Source organism: Canis lupus, chromosome 16 (genome assembly GCF_011100685.1).
Source record: "Canis lupus familiaris isolate Mischka breed German Shepherd chromosome 16, alternate assembly UU_Cfam_GSD_1.0, whole genome shotgun sequence".
NCBI lineage: Eukaryota > Metazoa > Chordata > Mammalia > Carnivora > Canidae > Canis > Canis lupus.
This window is the reverse complement of record NC_049237.1, coordinates 47,857,201-47,871,487: the sequence shown is the minus strand read 5'-3', so window position 1 is coordinate 47,871,487 and position 14,287 is coordinate 47,857,201. Positions and strand designations below refer to the sequence as shown.

The 14,287-nt window shown below is 50.7% G+C and overlaps 1 long non-coding RNA gene across 1 annotated transcript in view; it reads right to left on the bottom strand.

The window, feature by feature from the left end:
• Positions 1 to 11,021: 11,021 nt before the first annotated feature.
• Positions 11,022 to 14,287, bottom strand: part of LOC111090347 — a 73,505-nt gene continuing 70,239 nt past the window's right edge. The window contains exons 5-7 of the long non-coding RNA XR_005371653.1: positions 12,332 to 13,386; positions 11,311 to 11,415; positions 11,022 to 11,079 (exon numbers count right to left, since the gene is read on the bottom strand). This is a non-coding gene — a long non-coding RNA (uncharacterized LOC111090347). The remainder of the gene's footprint in view (positions 11,080 to 11,310; positions 11,416 to 12,331; positions 13,387 to 14,287) is intronic.

Sequence of the window (14,287 nt, the reverse complement as noted above, 5' to 3'; positions counted from 1 at the left end):
TTTCCTTTATTAAAAAAGCGCACCGTCCCTACTGGGACGACAAAGCTGCAAGAGGCCGCAAGGAGCCCAGAGGTTTCATTCCGGGAATCAGCCCGCAAACTGGAGATTCCAGGGGCAACAGAGACTCCTAGCGACCGGCCTGAGCTGCGGCCTCCCGCCGCCTTCTGGAAGCCCTGCCCCCCCCCCCGGCCCCCCCCCGCCCCCCCTCGGGCCCCGCTCCCCCTCCTCCCCGCCCCCCGCGCCGGGCCGAGCTCGAGGCGGCTTCTCGGGCCCTGGGGCAGCCCCCTGGCGCTGGGACGATGCTGGGCGGGGGGGCGGGGGTGCAGACTGAGGCCCGTCATCTTGAAGGTCCTTAAAAGATAGACAGGCATATTTAAGGTTCCCTAAGTATATGTTCTGTGGCACACGCAGGCCTAAATTCTGTATTGCCACAATTACTCCTTCCCCCACAGCTCCGGGCGGGGGGTTTGTTGTTACCCCCAGTTTACAGATGAGAAAGTGGATGCACAGAGAGTGAGAGAACCTGCCCAAGCTCACACAGCGGCTGACGCCAGGGCCCCGCCCCTAGCCTGGCCAGCCCCGCCCACAGCCCGGCTAGCCCCGCCCCTAGCCCGGCCGGCCCCGCCCACAGCCCGGCTAGCCCCGCCCCTAGCCCGGCCGGCCCCGCCCACTCTGCTCCCTTGGGAGGCCTGCAGACCGAGCTGGGGTCCCCAGCTGCCTGAGGTCCCCGGCAGGCCTTCCACCAGAGCTCCCAGCTGGATCAGACTTTTTTTTTTTTTTTTTTAAGATTTTGTTTATTTACTTGAGAGAGAGCACAAGCGGGGAGGAGGGGCAGAGGGAGAGGGAGAAGCAGACTCCTCGCGGAGCAGGGAGCTGGAGGGGAGATTCGATTCCAGGACCCTGGGATCACGATCTGAGGTGAAGGCAGACGCTCAACCCACTGAGCACCCAGGCGCCCGGATCAGACTTTAAATGAGACCAGTGGAATCAGAAACGTGTGTCACAAAAACAGGAGTGCATCCCTTTAGAGAAATGGAGAAGAGAAGGCTGTTTCTAAGCCTGATACAAAACCCAGGAAGCATCTGGGGGAGAGCATTTGACAGGCCCAAATACATAAGATGTTTAAAAGTCTGTTTGGCTATAAAACAACATAGAACTGAAAATCTTGGGAAAATATTCATGTTGCTTGTTAGGAATGAATGGCTACGTTTACAACTATTCCAAAAATTCCTCGTGTCAGAAGATGTCAACAGACACTTCACAGGGAAAAAAGAAACCCTAAAAATGCACGATAAGCAAACAAAAAAGATGTTCAACTTCACTTATCTCTGTTTAAAGGTAAATTTTTCACCTGTGAAGTTTGCAACCATGAGCTCACATCAGTATCTCCATTTTCAAGTCTACACTTCAGGCTTCTGTTCTTGCTTTCAGTAGTTCGTGCTGCTAAGTGCAAAACCAGCCTCTTGGCACCCTGGCTGTATTTACTCGTTTAACCGATTCCCTTTCCTGTATCAAATCTCCCACTGCCCACCCCCCATTCCACCACTGCTTGGTCTCATTCCTTGGGGGCTGGCCATGCCTCCACTGTCCCCTGCAGGGATGTCTCTTTACCCCAGGTGGGTGCTAACACCCTGCCCTCTCCTCCCTCTGCACACACGTGGACACCTTACCTCCCCCAGCTTGGCCTCTGCATTCCTTACCGGGCATAACCCTGTGAGGATGTCCAGCCTCCTTGGCCCCACCTTAACTCAGATATTGTTTGAAAACAAATAGATAAACATCTACTTGTGTGAAATGATTGGCTCAAAGGCTATAGATCTTTGAATAAAATTGCTTTCCTAAAGGGTAGTGCCAACTTATAACACCGTAAGAATCACATTCGAGTGCTATTTATCCGCACCTTTGCTAGTATCGGGTATTACCCATTTTTCCAGTTTATTTTTTTCTATTTATTTTTCTTAAGATTTTATTTATTTATTAATGAGAGACACGGAGAGAGAAGCAGAGACATAGGCAGAGGGAGAAGCAGGCTCCCTGAAGGGAGCCCGATGTGGGACTCTGATGTGGGACTCGATCCCAGGACCCAGGGATCACGACCTGAGCCGAAGGCAGATGCTTAATCACTGAGTCACCCAGGTGCCCCCCATTTTTCCAGTTTCTTTTCCCTTTGGTTCCCTCCCATAACTAATGTGCCAAAGACAGAACTAGAATCCTGTAACTGTTTATGGAGCCATGTCACCTAGCTGCCTCAGTCAGCTAGGTCTGTGCCTAAACACTCTAAGACAGATGGGGTTGGATCTGATTGGTTGGTGCACTGTGTACTACACCATCAGTATAGATACCACATTTCTTTTCTGTCTTTTTTTTTTTTTTTAGAAGTATAGCCATTCTTTTATGATAGTCACAGAGAGAGAGAGAGAGAGGCAGGGACACAGGCAGAGGGAGAAGCAGGCTCCATGCTGGGAGCCTGACGTGAGACTTGATCCCGGGTCTCCAGGATCACACCCTGGGCCGAAGGCAGCACTAAACCTCTGGGCCACTGGGGCTGCCCGATACCACATTTCTTAAATGAGCTCCTGCTCCCCTCATTCAAGAAAATAGGAAGATGCAGCAGCACAAAATCCTGCTGGATTTTGCAGGAGTTTACAAAGATGTATAAATTAGTCTCTGCCTTCATGAGCTTGTTTTTTTTTTTTTTTTTTTAAGTTCTTATTATTTTTCTTAGTGATCTCTACACCCAATTTGGGGTTCGTACTCATGACTTTGAGATCAAGAGTCAGCTGCTCTACCCACTGAACCAGCCCAGTGCCCCAAAGAGCTTCTGTTTTTGAGAAGGCCAATTACTCAGATGGTATCATGAATGCAGCGTTCATGTAACGAGTGACCACCTCTCTGGGGCTCACACTCCTCTGGACGGTGGTATACCCACTCTTCCAGCACCAATATCCTGGGTGACTTCATAATCGCACCCTGTGGTTCACGGTGATCCCTTCCCCCCACCCAACCCCAGCACCAGCCCTGCGCTCCGGGCAGAACGGATCCTGTCCTCCAGGTGCACACATGCAGCCCCTCCGGAGGGTAGGTCTCATCCTCGCTCCCAGGCCTCAGGCAGCCGCCAGACATCTACAATCTCATTCAATCCTCACAATTTACAGTAAGATCATTATTTTAATCTCCACTTTTTAGCTACTGAAATATTTAGAATTCAGATGTTTAGATACCAAGACTTAAAGAGGGTCTTGCCAAAGTCCTAAGTAATGAGAACAAAAGGCGAACCTCAGTCTATGGGACCCTAATGTGTGTACCCTTCGTTGCCATAAGCAACCTCGTCCCACTGCCTCCTTTCTTTTTCTTTTTTTTTTTTTAAGATTTTATTTATTTATTCATGGGAGACACACACAGAGAGAGGCAGAGACAAAGGTAGAGGGAGAAGCAGGCTCCATGCAGGGAGCCCGATGTGGGACTCAATCCCAGGACCCCGGGATCACGCCTTGAGCTAAAAGCAGATGCTCAACCACTGAGCCACCCGGGTGCCCCCTGCCTCCTTTCTTATCTATCCCTGCTCGTCTTCCCTTGGCCACCCCCCTGGCCTTCCTCTTTGATGATCTAAATCCTCTCCCTCCATCAGGGTGCAGCTGAGAGCCCCGTGGAGCCCCCAGTCCACCCAGCCTGAGATGTCTGAGGAAGCAGAACCACAGCCTCGGCTCTGACTTCCAATGACTCTCCTGTCCCTTTGGGTGGAAATTCTTTTACCATAAACGTCCACCTTATTCACGTGCTTTATAAGCCACTCTGAGCTCTTGGTCTGAGGGAGACAGCGGGGGTGCGTGTACATGTGGAAGGGAAATTAATTCAATGCTTGCGAAAGGAAGGAGGCTGCATGAGGGAAATGCGCCTAGTTTGGTGTAAAAAGGCCACGACAGTTGTTGGCACAGGGCCACTGTCACCCTGCCAGCCTCCGAGCCACCGTACTTGGTATCCTTATGTCCTTCAACACCTTCATCATCGGAAGGAGCCACTCCACTGACTTGCTATCATCCTCCGCCTTGCAGATGGCTTGTCACACATGTCGCTCAAGCTCACGAGCTCACAGCTGTGTGGGTCTCCAGTGAGACGGCCGTTACTCTTATAGCTCGTGGCAGCATCCACGAGGTAAATCAGTGGCTTCGGTGGCACAGATGTCTACCTTGGCTGGCACCACATCTCACGTCCTTGTCTCCAACCTCAAAGGAAAATGCCTGGACTGGCTGGGCCTTTAATTTCTACCACTTTTGAAGCTCAATGGAAGACAAGAATAAGAAGCTGAAATTCATTCCACTAATAAAAATCAATGTGCAACATCAGGAATAATAGCAGGATGGGACGCCTGGGTGGCTCAGGGGTTGAGTGTCTGCCTTCGGCCCAGGGTGTGATCCTGGGGTCCCAGGATCGAGTCCCACATCGGGCTCCCTGCATGGAGCCTGCTTCTCCCTCTGCCTGTGTCTCCACCTCTCTCTCTCTCTCTCTCTCTCTCTCTCTCTCTCTCTCTCTCTCTGTGTGTGTGGTGTGTGTGTGTGTGTGTCTATCATGAATAAATAAGTAAATAAATCTTTAAAAAGAAATAAATAAAAATAAAAATAAGAAATAGCAGGAATTGGGGAGCTTGCGGAGCAGGCCGCAAGCTTGGGGCCTCGCAGAAGCACTGACTCCCTGGCTCCGGCACTCTTCCCCTCACTCAGAGAATCCCTCTTGCGTGCAAATGGAGTGCCAGGAGCTCCACCATCTGGTCTTCCTACCCTTCTCTCCGCCCTCCTGCACGAGGCAGGGCTCCAACTATGGACAGCCTCGCTTTCACCCGCAAGTTTGGCCATGGCTGAAGGCATTAGTTCTGATGTTGGCGTGAAGAAAGAAGGGTGGGTGGGAGGCCCTAGTCAGAACTTTCTGGGTTCAACTCTGCTGACCGTCCCCACTTGGCCCTACCCTAAATGGACGGAGGCAGAGCGTAACAAGGAGGACGTGAGAATACGGATAAAGGCAGTGGCCTAGGTGTGCAATTTAAAAACATGGGCCCCAAGTCTTTGCTACTCCTGTCAACAGGCGGGGACTCTTGAACTGGAGCCCTGCAACTGTGTAACCAGTTGAATACAGTGGATGCAAAATACTGCTCTGCTGGGTTCCTAACTCTGGCCCTAAGAAAACGGCCATAGGCACCTCCTGGCTCTTGGGAACCCCAGCACCGGACTGCGAGAATGCCCAGGCAGATCCCGGAGAGGCCCATGGGGACAGAGGCCAAGTACTCTGGCCCTCAACGCGGCCTTACAGCCATTCCGATCCCCAGCTGTGCGAGGAAGCCTCTTGTCCCCAGGTCCCCCGGCCACTCCCCATCCCCAGGGAGTTGTCCCAGCTGACCCCCAGATGGAGCAGAAATGCGCCTTCTCCTATCCTGATCTTGTCAAAGCCGCAGACCCCATCGGCCACCTCGTTAAGCCTCGGATGGCCACTGGTCAGGCCATCCCGGTGTGGGCCTGTGAGATTGGGTCCAGACACTGGTCACTGCTAGCAGGGCGCCGACTGGCTTTCCCATGCATCCCAACCTCTCTCCCTCTATCCCCTATGTGTCCTTTGACCCTGGGAACCTGCCCTATGCTCAGGATCCTGGCCAACTTCACTCTAACTCAGTAAAAACCCACGGAGACCAAGGGACCCAGTCACCTTGCTTCCCAGACTCAAGTCCATACCCCCTGCTGCCCTGGGGCCCTTGGCACCTCCATGCACAGTGCTTTATGGAAAATGGATGCCACTGTGGGGCCAAAAGGGGCGTGGGCTCAACGAGGGGCAGGCCCACGAGCTGACTCAAGGGAAGCAAGTCGCAGGAGTAGAGACAGGACCAGGTTCCAGATTGGGATGGTAGGTACCCGATTTAACAGAAAAAAGGTGAAAGCATCTCCTGGATTTGGGATTATGGGCAAAGCCAGTTTTAGTGGAGCTGAAGGGACAGAAATTAACTCAGGGTGGATCCCAGGAAGTAAGGGGGAACAAGTTGATGCAGTATCACAGGCAAGTCCAGCCCCACGTTTGTTGAGAAGAGGAGGGAAAACCTGGGCAACAAGGGGGCACCTGGGGGGCTCAGGCGGTTAGGCGTCTGCAGCTCGGGCCTGACGACGGGTTCTGGGATCGAGTCCTGCATCAGGCCCCCTGCAGGGAGCCTGCTTCTCCCTCTGCCTGTGTCTCTGCCTCTCTCACAAATAAATAAATAAAATCTTTAAATTAAAAAAGAAGAAAAAGATGGAGATTGCAAAGCGAGGTTATTCAGGAGAGCAGGGGAGGGCAGGGGAAGGCCATCCTGGCGCCCCGCACTAGTGCAGAAGCCAGGCCACCCAGGAAGGAAGCGTGGGCCCGAGTCTCGGTGGGAGGCGGGAGGGCCCAGCAGGCAAGGGCGACACCGAGGTGCACACCCTAATGCCTTTGACCCCTGCATTTTATTTTATTTTATTTTATTTTATTTTATTTTATTTTTTATTTATTTGTTTTTTTTTACCCCTGCATTAAAGTAGCATTTTCCGGGTGGCTCAGCGGTTTAGCGCCGCCTTTGACTCAGGGTGTGACCCCGGGGTTCCAGGATCGAGTCCTGCATGGGAGTCCTCCTTGCATGGGACCTGCTTCTCCCTCTGCCTAGGTCTCTCTTGAATAAGTAAAAAAAATTTTTTTTTAAAAAAGCATCTTCCAAATACAGCCAACCCGTCTGAATACGCTTCCACCCCCTGTTTACATGGGGGGGCTGTGCGCAGCGCAGGTGGCCCCACCGCGCTCCGCTCCGAGGCCGCCGCCGGGAGCTCGGCCGCCAGCGCGGCCCCTGGGCGCCCCCCCGCGGGCGCAGGCGGAACGGCAGGCGGGCGCCCCCGCGGCTCCGGCCGAAAACCCGCTTTGTCTCCGGGAGGCGCTTCTCGGGCCAAAGCAAACCGCCCCGCGGGGCCGCGGCCGCGGGAGCCCGCCTGGGAGACAGAGCCCCGACCTCTCCGCGGCCCCTCCGCGGTGGAGGCCGGGCCCTCGGGCTTCGCTGCGCCGGTGCGGGGGCGCCTCGCAGACCTCACCTGCGCCCCACGCGGGCCGGGCCGGGCCGGGGCTCCCCGGGACTTCCCCGGGCCTCAGGCTCCAGAGGGGATCCACTCCTAACGACTCTCGCGATCGATTTAGGACTGAGGAGGGAGGGAGGGAGGGAGGGTAGGGAGGGAGGGAGGGAGGGAGGGGAGGATGATGAGGGAGGAAGGGGGGGGAGAGAGGGAGGAAGGAGGGGGAAGGGAGGTCAGGGAGGAGGGAGGGAGGGGGAGGGATGGATGGCGGGCGGGAGGGAGGGGTGAGGGAGGAGGGAGGAATAGGGGGAGAGAGGGAGGAAGGAGGGGAGGGAGGTGGAGGGAGGAGGGAGGGAGGGAGGGAGGCTTGAGGGAGGAGGAGGGATGGAGGAGGGAGTAAGTGGGGGAGAGAGGGGGAGGGAGGGAGGGAGGCGAAGGAAGGGAAGGAGGAAGGACAGGAAGGAGGAAGGAACGGAGAGGGGGCGTGGGACGTTTTGGTCGGGCGGTTTTAGGGCCGTCCTTCTGACTTTGCCTTTCTTTCGCGTCCTAAGGCACAGCCCTCACTCCTCCTCCTTTTTCGTCTTATTCTTTCTGTCTTTCTTTCTTTCTTCTTTCTTCTTTCTTTTCTTTCTTCTTTCTTTCTTTCTTTCTTTCTTTCTTTCTCTTTATTTTTCTTTCTTTCTTCTTTCTCTCTCTGTCTTTTAAGTCTCTCAATACCACTTGAGCCGGAATTTCTCTTCCCCTCCCGGGGGAGAGCAGGTGACCCTGGAGACGTGTGATGGGTGACAGGCCCCCAGTGCCCACCTGTAGGGGAAAAGCTTCCCTGCTCACCAAGCAACTTTGCCATCCTGCCCGGTGACCAAATGGATCTACACAGTGGGTGCTGTTAGATTAATTCAATTTCTCGCAAACCAATTCAAAGTAAAGGTTCAGCCAAATTTAAAAATGAAATAGCCACAGCAATTATGATGCAAAGTAGAGGGGGTTTAGGGGGCGGCGAGCGCTACCCTTCCCCCCCAGTAGGAGTGCTTCTGAGCACCAAGCAACAAGCACCGCCTTAAGAGCTGCTAGGAACTGAGCGACTTACCCCTTGAGGGCTGCACATCCTCTGCAAAATGGTGCCTCCTTTGTAGGATTATTGCGAGTTTTGAACGAGGTAAGAGATATTAAATGTTTTATGAATTTTATTCTGAAACATGAGTATTAAAAAAATGCCACATGCTGAAGTCCATCAACCTGCCTAAGTGGTGAGAAACTCAATCTCAGTCATGTTTGGGGTCTCCTTCTCCTCTCCAGGGTCACCCAGGAATGGCTGGCATAGCTGTGGTGTCCAGAAAACCAGGTTTGGGCCTCCCACCTAAGTCCATCACAGTCACTGCCAACGTTCACTGATGCCCAAGCCAGCCTGGTCCCTAAGGACTGTCAGCCCCTGAGTGTGGGCTCTGGCCTGTTCACGGGGCTCCTCTAAAGGGTTAGAAATATGCCCTTTGGCATTAGGATTATTTTTAATTAAAGGTAATTGAGGGACGTCTGGGTGGCTCAGCGGTTGAGCGTCTTCCTTCGGCTCAGGGCGTAAATATCCCCTTCTCTTGTCCCAGGATGACAGCAACCCTTACCACAGCAGGTGAGGCCAACACCAAGATCATCTGCTTAAACAAACCTTATCTTCCATGATTTTCTGCCACGATTTATTAGCCCTCAGAAGCCCAGATCCCCTTCCTCGTCTGGTCGCCTGTCTACAACTTCTGTCCTTGTGCTAACATGGAATCTAAGTCCCCACATCTAACCAGTTCTTTGAGGCTTTTTCCTCTTTCCTGTGAAGCCCTGTGCATGTAACATTTAAAATATATATTTTTAATTTCACATCTTTTCTCCTGTTAACCGCCCTTCATCCGCTTAATTCACAGGCCTCCGTTGCAAAGTCTAAGAGGGTAGAGAAAAACCTTTTTCTCTCCCCTACCCCTGAGTTCTTTCCTCTTCTGCTGGGGGCCTTGTGCAGGGTGATGGGTCAGTGCCCACCTGTAGGACTCGCAGAAACCAGCCTTGAGGGAACCTCTGCAACCTCTGGTCACACTGGCACCTTCACCTCTTCCTCTGCAAAGACCTCAAACTCTGTCCTATGCCCTCAAAAAATATCACCTACAATCTCCAACAGGAAGCAAATTGACCTTTAGTAAAAACAATTTAAAAAATTTAAAAATTGAAAAAAAATTTTTTTTAGAAAGAAAGCAAAAAAGCCAAAATTACAAGATTTCTTCTCCTCCGGGGCCTGGCAGTGTCTGGTTAAGCTACTTGGAAGAGTAAAGAGGTAGACCAGATAGTCGTGGGCAGCTAAGTGAAGTTTATTGAGCGAGAGTCGAGTGAGGAGAGGGGATCCGAGAGGGGTGCCACCGGACTTTCTTTTATTATTGTTATTATTATTATTAAAATTTTTTTATTTAAATTCAATTAATTAAGATATAGTGTATTGTTAGTTTCAGAGGTAGAGGTCCGTGATTCATCCGCTGCATATAACCCCCAGTGCTCATCCCATCACCCAGTGACCCCACCTCCCCTCCAACAGCCCTCAGTTTATTTCCTATGATTGAGAGTGTCTAAGTCTAGGGCTTTTTATGGGCTTGTCGGCCAGCTGTTTTAATCTGATTAACCCTCATGCCTGTCATCCAATCAGGTTTTTGCCGTCTCTCTATCACACGGGAAAGGGTAGAGGGCTCCTTCTGGGGTGGTATAAAATCCCTTTAAGGGTGGTTTCCTCTTAGGCCAGGGTGGGAGGTGGGGGGTGGTGTCCCTTGTCCCTGCCTGCCTTCCTTCCAACTATCCTTCATCGAAACATGGTGGCAAAGGGGAAAAAAATCAAGAACAGCAATGTGAAAAACACAAATTAACCTCTCCGTCCTTCATCCTGTAAGAGCAGCACACGCACAAGGTGAACCTTCAGTGAGTGGCAGTAAGTGTCACTGATGCCAGAGGCTGGCTTTGGGACACCCTCGTCGCTGCCAGGTCTGTGAGTGCTTTGGTGGGGCCCATTCACCTGTCTGTGCCCCGCCTCGGGCCCACCTCTTCCCTGGGGCTTTGAAGGGAGCCATCCTTTGGGTTCTCACCATGACCCAACAGGTTGGGGACGGAGGGGGCAAAAGCGGTGGCAGACATTCAGTGGACACCTTCGGAAAACAGCTCTCCAGAGAGGTCATCTCGTGTGCAAATCCGAAAATGCGGATGTCCCAGGGGGCCTGTGTCACAGAACAGCTCCGTGCCAGCCTGAGGCGGTGGCAGTGGCGGGAACTCAGAGACCGTGCCACTTTCTGCCCTCAGACTGGCCATCTGTCCATCTCTTCCGACCTCTAGCCACTGGCTGGATGGGGGGCGGGGAGGTGGAATCAGTCCTCTGGACCTCTCTGCCCCCCTCTCTGCCACCTGCCCCTCGGCCACCTCCCAGCGGCCCAGCTCCAGCAGGAGGGTAAAGGGGACAGAACAAAGTGACTGGGAAAGAGCTGCCACCTAGTGACACGGTGTGTTACGTGTCGCGCTATCCTGCCAGTCCCTGGGCTGGTAGGACCATCCCTTTGTACAGATGGGGAGACTGAGGCCACGTGCTGCGTGCCAGCGCTATGCCCAAGTTCACACAGCTAAGAAGGCTCGGAACTTGACTGCGCTCTTCTGTCCCCAGAGCCTGGTCTCTGTGAAGCCTGGTGACTCCTCAGCCCAGACGGTTTGCACCCCACCTCCCCGGAGGCCACAGATCCCCAGCCTGGCAGCAGGGCATGGACAGAACAGGGCTGATCATTTAATTTCCTTTGAAGAGTGTCCCCAGCCCAAAAGGAGAGCAGCGGGCTGCAGAGGCTTGCAGGAGTAGCCGGGGTCTGGGGGGCTCAGGGGGTTGAGCATCTGCCTTCAGCTCAGATCACGATCCTGGAATCCAGGGGATTGAGCCCCACATCTGGCTCCCTGCTCAGCGGGGAACCTGCTTCTCCAGCTTCTTTTGCAGCTTCCCTGGCTTGTGCTCTCTGGCTCTCTCTCTCTCTCTCTCTCTCTGTTAAATAAATAAATAAAATCTTAAAAAAAAAAAAGAAAGGAGACAGTAGCCCTAAGAATGTGCTAAGGAGGGGTGAGGGCAGGTCAGCTGGCAGAGAGAATGTATCTGCACCTCCAGGCAGCGGGGCGGCCCAGGAGAGGACAGAGGGCCTCTCAGCCAGGTAGCCAATCTGGCTGCAGTAGGTTGGGCTCAACAGTAGAAATGCAAGCAGCAAAATAACTAACTAACCAAATGCAAACGGCACTAAGATTCTTCGTGGCTTTTTTAAAGGATTTTGTACATTCTCGTTCTTCAGGAGAAAATCCTCTATGAGGACCAGTGCACCCATTGAATCTACCAAAAAAAAAAAAAAGAAGAAGAAGAACGTGCTAAGTATCTTAGGTCACAGTTGAGAGGCCCCAAGATGACTAGGAAAAGATCTGGCATTGACAGGTGGCATCTAGAAATTTCACAAGGCTTCTCAGCCTCCATGAATCTCTCAAATATTAATCTAACCTGCTGAGTAAATGGGTAATAAAATTCTCTTTGTATTAAGGAAGTGGTAAAGTTAATAGGCTGTAAGCCAGAATAATTCTTGGGTGGTTTTATTGCGGAGCATGCTAGCACCTTTAATTGTGAAGGGCTGAGTTTCTTTGCCACCACTCGGGACTAGAGCAGCATTGTTGCTGACTCATGCGGCATTCCCAGCATTGAGGTACAACTTGGCCCAAAGTAGTTGTTCAATAAATCTTATTGTAAAAAGCCTAAAACTAGGGCATCTGGATGACTCAGTCAGTAAGCATCTAACTTTGGCTCAGGTCATGACCTCAGGGTCCTGGGATCAAGCCTGCTCCTTCTCCCTCTCTTCACCATTCCTGCTGTCTCTTGCTATCTCTGTCTCTGTCTCTCTCTCAAATAAATAAATAAATAAAAGCTTTTAAAAAATCTTAAAACTTGGCCAACACAGCACGAAATGAAAACAAAGAGTTTACATTTAAATCTAATCAAAATCATCTAGACTCTGATGAATATTTCCTTAACATCTTAACATCCATGGGCCTGGAATAGGTCTAGAAATTTCTTCCTTGGTGACCTAAAGCAGACATCCAGGAAAGCCTTCCCAAGATGGTTAAGTGTGAGAGATTTCCTGATCTCTTGGGTGATCCAGCTATTACTTGACCTCAGTGCCCAGAACTATAACAAATTCTGAATTCTGTACATTGGTTATGAAAGAAAAAAAAAAGCAAATTTTACCACCAAGAATGCCAACCTCAGTCAAAGGTCTCTCTAGGGATATCTTTCACAAATGCATACTGCTCAGCACCCACACTTCAGGAATCCAAGGTACCAGCTCATCTGGACTCTCGGTTTAGGGTGATGCCTACCATGGCCACCCCCAGACAACCACTCTTGATCATCATCACTACAAAAAGCAGGCTTTCCTCAGGTTTCCATCACTTCCTGCCATAATCAGGCTGAGGAAGACGTCCAGGAGAGACTGATCCCTTTCCTGTGAGACCGCTGGAGAGATCTTTATGTTGTTACCACACCACAAATAAATCCTGATGCCTTCTGCATTGATCCCATTCACCATTTTGTTTCTGTTCTTCTGTCTTAATTCAGGACCCTCTGACCACATCTTGCTTTCATGCGACTCTGATTTAGTAAAATAGAGACAGTTGTGATTTTGGGGTCTGCTCAGTGCACTCAGGGGAGCCTCAGTAGAGCAGCTCCCATGTGTACACACTCACAGGGACAGGGACCAGGGACTCCAGAACATCAGGGGGCATAGGTCATCATGAGGGGCTGTGACAGGTGGATGGGCCAGGGAAGTCCAGTGCCCCATCACTCTGTGACTCAGCCACTTTCTCTAGATGGGTTTCTTCTGTGGGGCTTCTCATTCTCTTGCTCTGGGAGGCCTCTCCACTCTTCCCTCTGCGTGTTCTATTTCCATGCCAAGATTTCTGGCTACTTTGGAACTTCATCCCAACTTGTGGTCCATCATGACCTGCATGTGGTTGACCCCAATGGCCAGTTCTCGGACCTCACTGTCCCTGGCCCACCGTCTGCATTAGATCCAGTTCTTTATCTCTCTTCCTTGAGAAGCATTCTTCCCTTGCCTTCCTGGGTTGCCACATTTCCCTGCTTTTTTTTTCTATGCTTCTGCCCTCTTTCTCAGTTTCTTTTGCTATTAGCATCTCTAAGCTTCAGAGGAAGTGGAATCTCAGAGAAGCAGGTCATTCTTCATTAAGATCCAGGGAAGGTGCCTCTGGACAGCTTGCTGACATTGAATTTGTAGGTCTAATCACGAAACTGTGGGACCACCTGTCAAAAAGCAATTATTTCTATGTCAGTTATTATTCCAGCCACATGATAACCGGATTTTAAATCTTCATCTGGTCATTTAAAACCATGTCAGAATGGCATTTAATTCATAAACCCTGAGGTGAAATTCAGAAGGAAAAACCTTTATGTCATTTAGTTAAAATGTCCATATATTGAAATGAACATTATCTATATTATAAATATATATTGTATATAAACATAAATAGTATGTAAGTATATATTATATAACCATATAATATATATAAATGGGTATTATAAACAAATAGATATTTTATATAAACATATTATATATAGATATTACTTAAGTATGGAATATATAAAGATATATATAACAGATGTAAGTTTAATTTGTGTATATTATTGTTAATATGTTTAATTTATATACAATATACATGATACATATGTATTATATATAAATATAGGTTATCTGGAGGGTCCTACGCTTTCTTCCATTCCTTTTCATCATCCCACAGCACATGATATCTAGTCCAGCTGGCAGGTACAGGTGCACCTCTAAAATAGGAAGAGGTTTTTATGACTTTCCAGGCCTACTCAAAACGGAGCCACAGACTACAGCAGCCTATCACCCTGCTGGTGATAAAACCTTCCAAATGAAACCTCTTCTGGAAAGATAAAGAAAACTAGATCCACAGTCCAATCTCCTTGAGTCTTACAGCCGCCTCTGTCTTCTTCTTCTTTCTTCTTTCTTCTTTCTTCTTTCTTCCTTCTTCTTCTTTTTTCTTTAAAGACCAGCTGTGGGGATCCCTGGGTGGCGCAGCGGTTTAGCGCCTGCCTCTGGCTCAGGGCGCGATCCTGGAGACCCGGGATCGAATCCCACGTCGGGCTCCTGGTGCATGGAGCCTGCTTCTCCCTCTGCCTA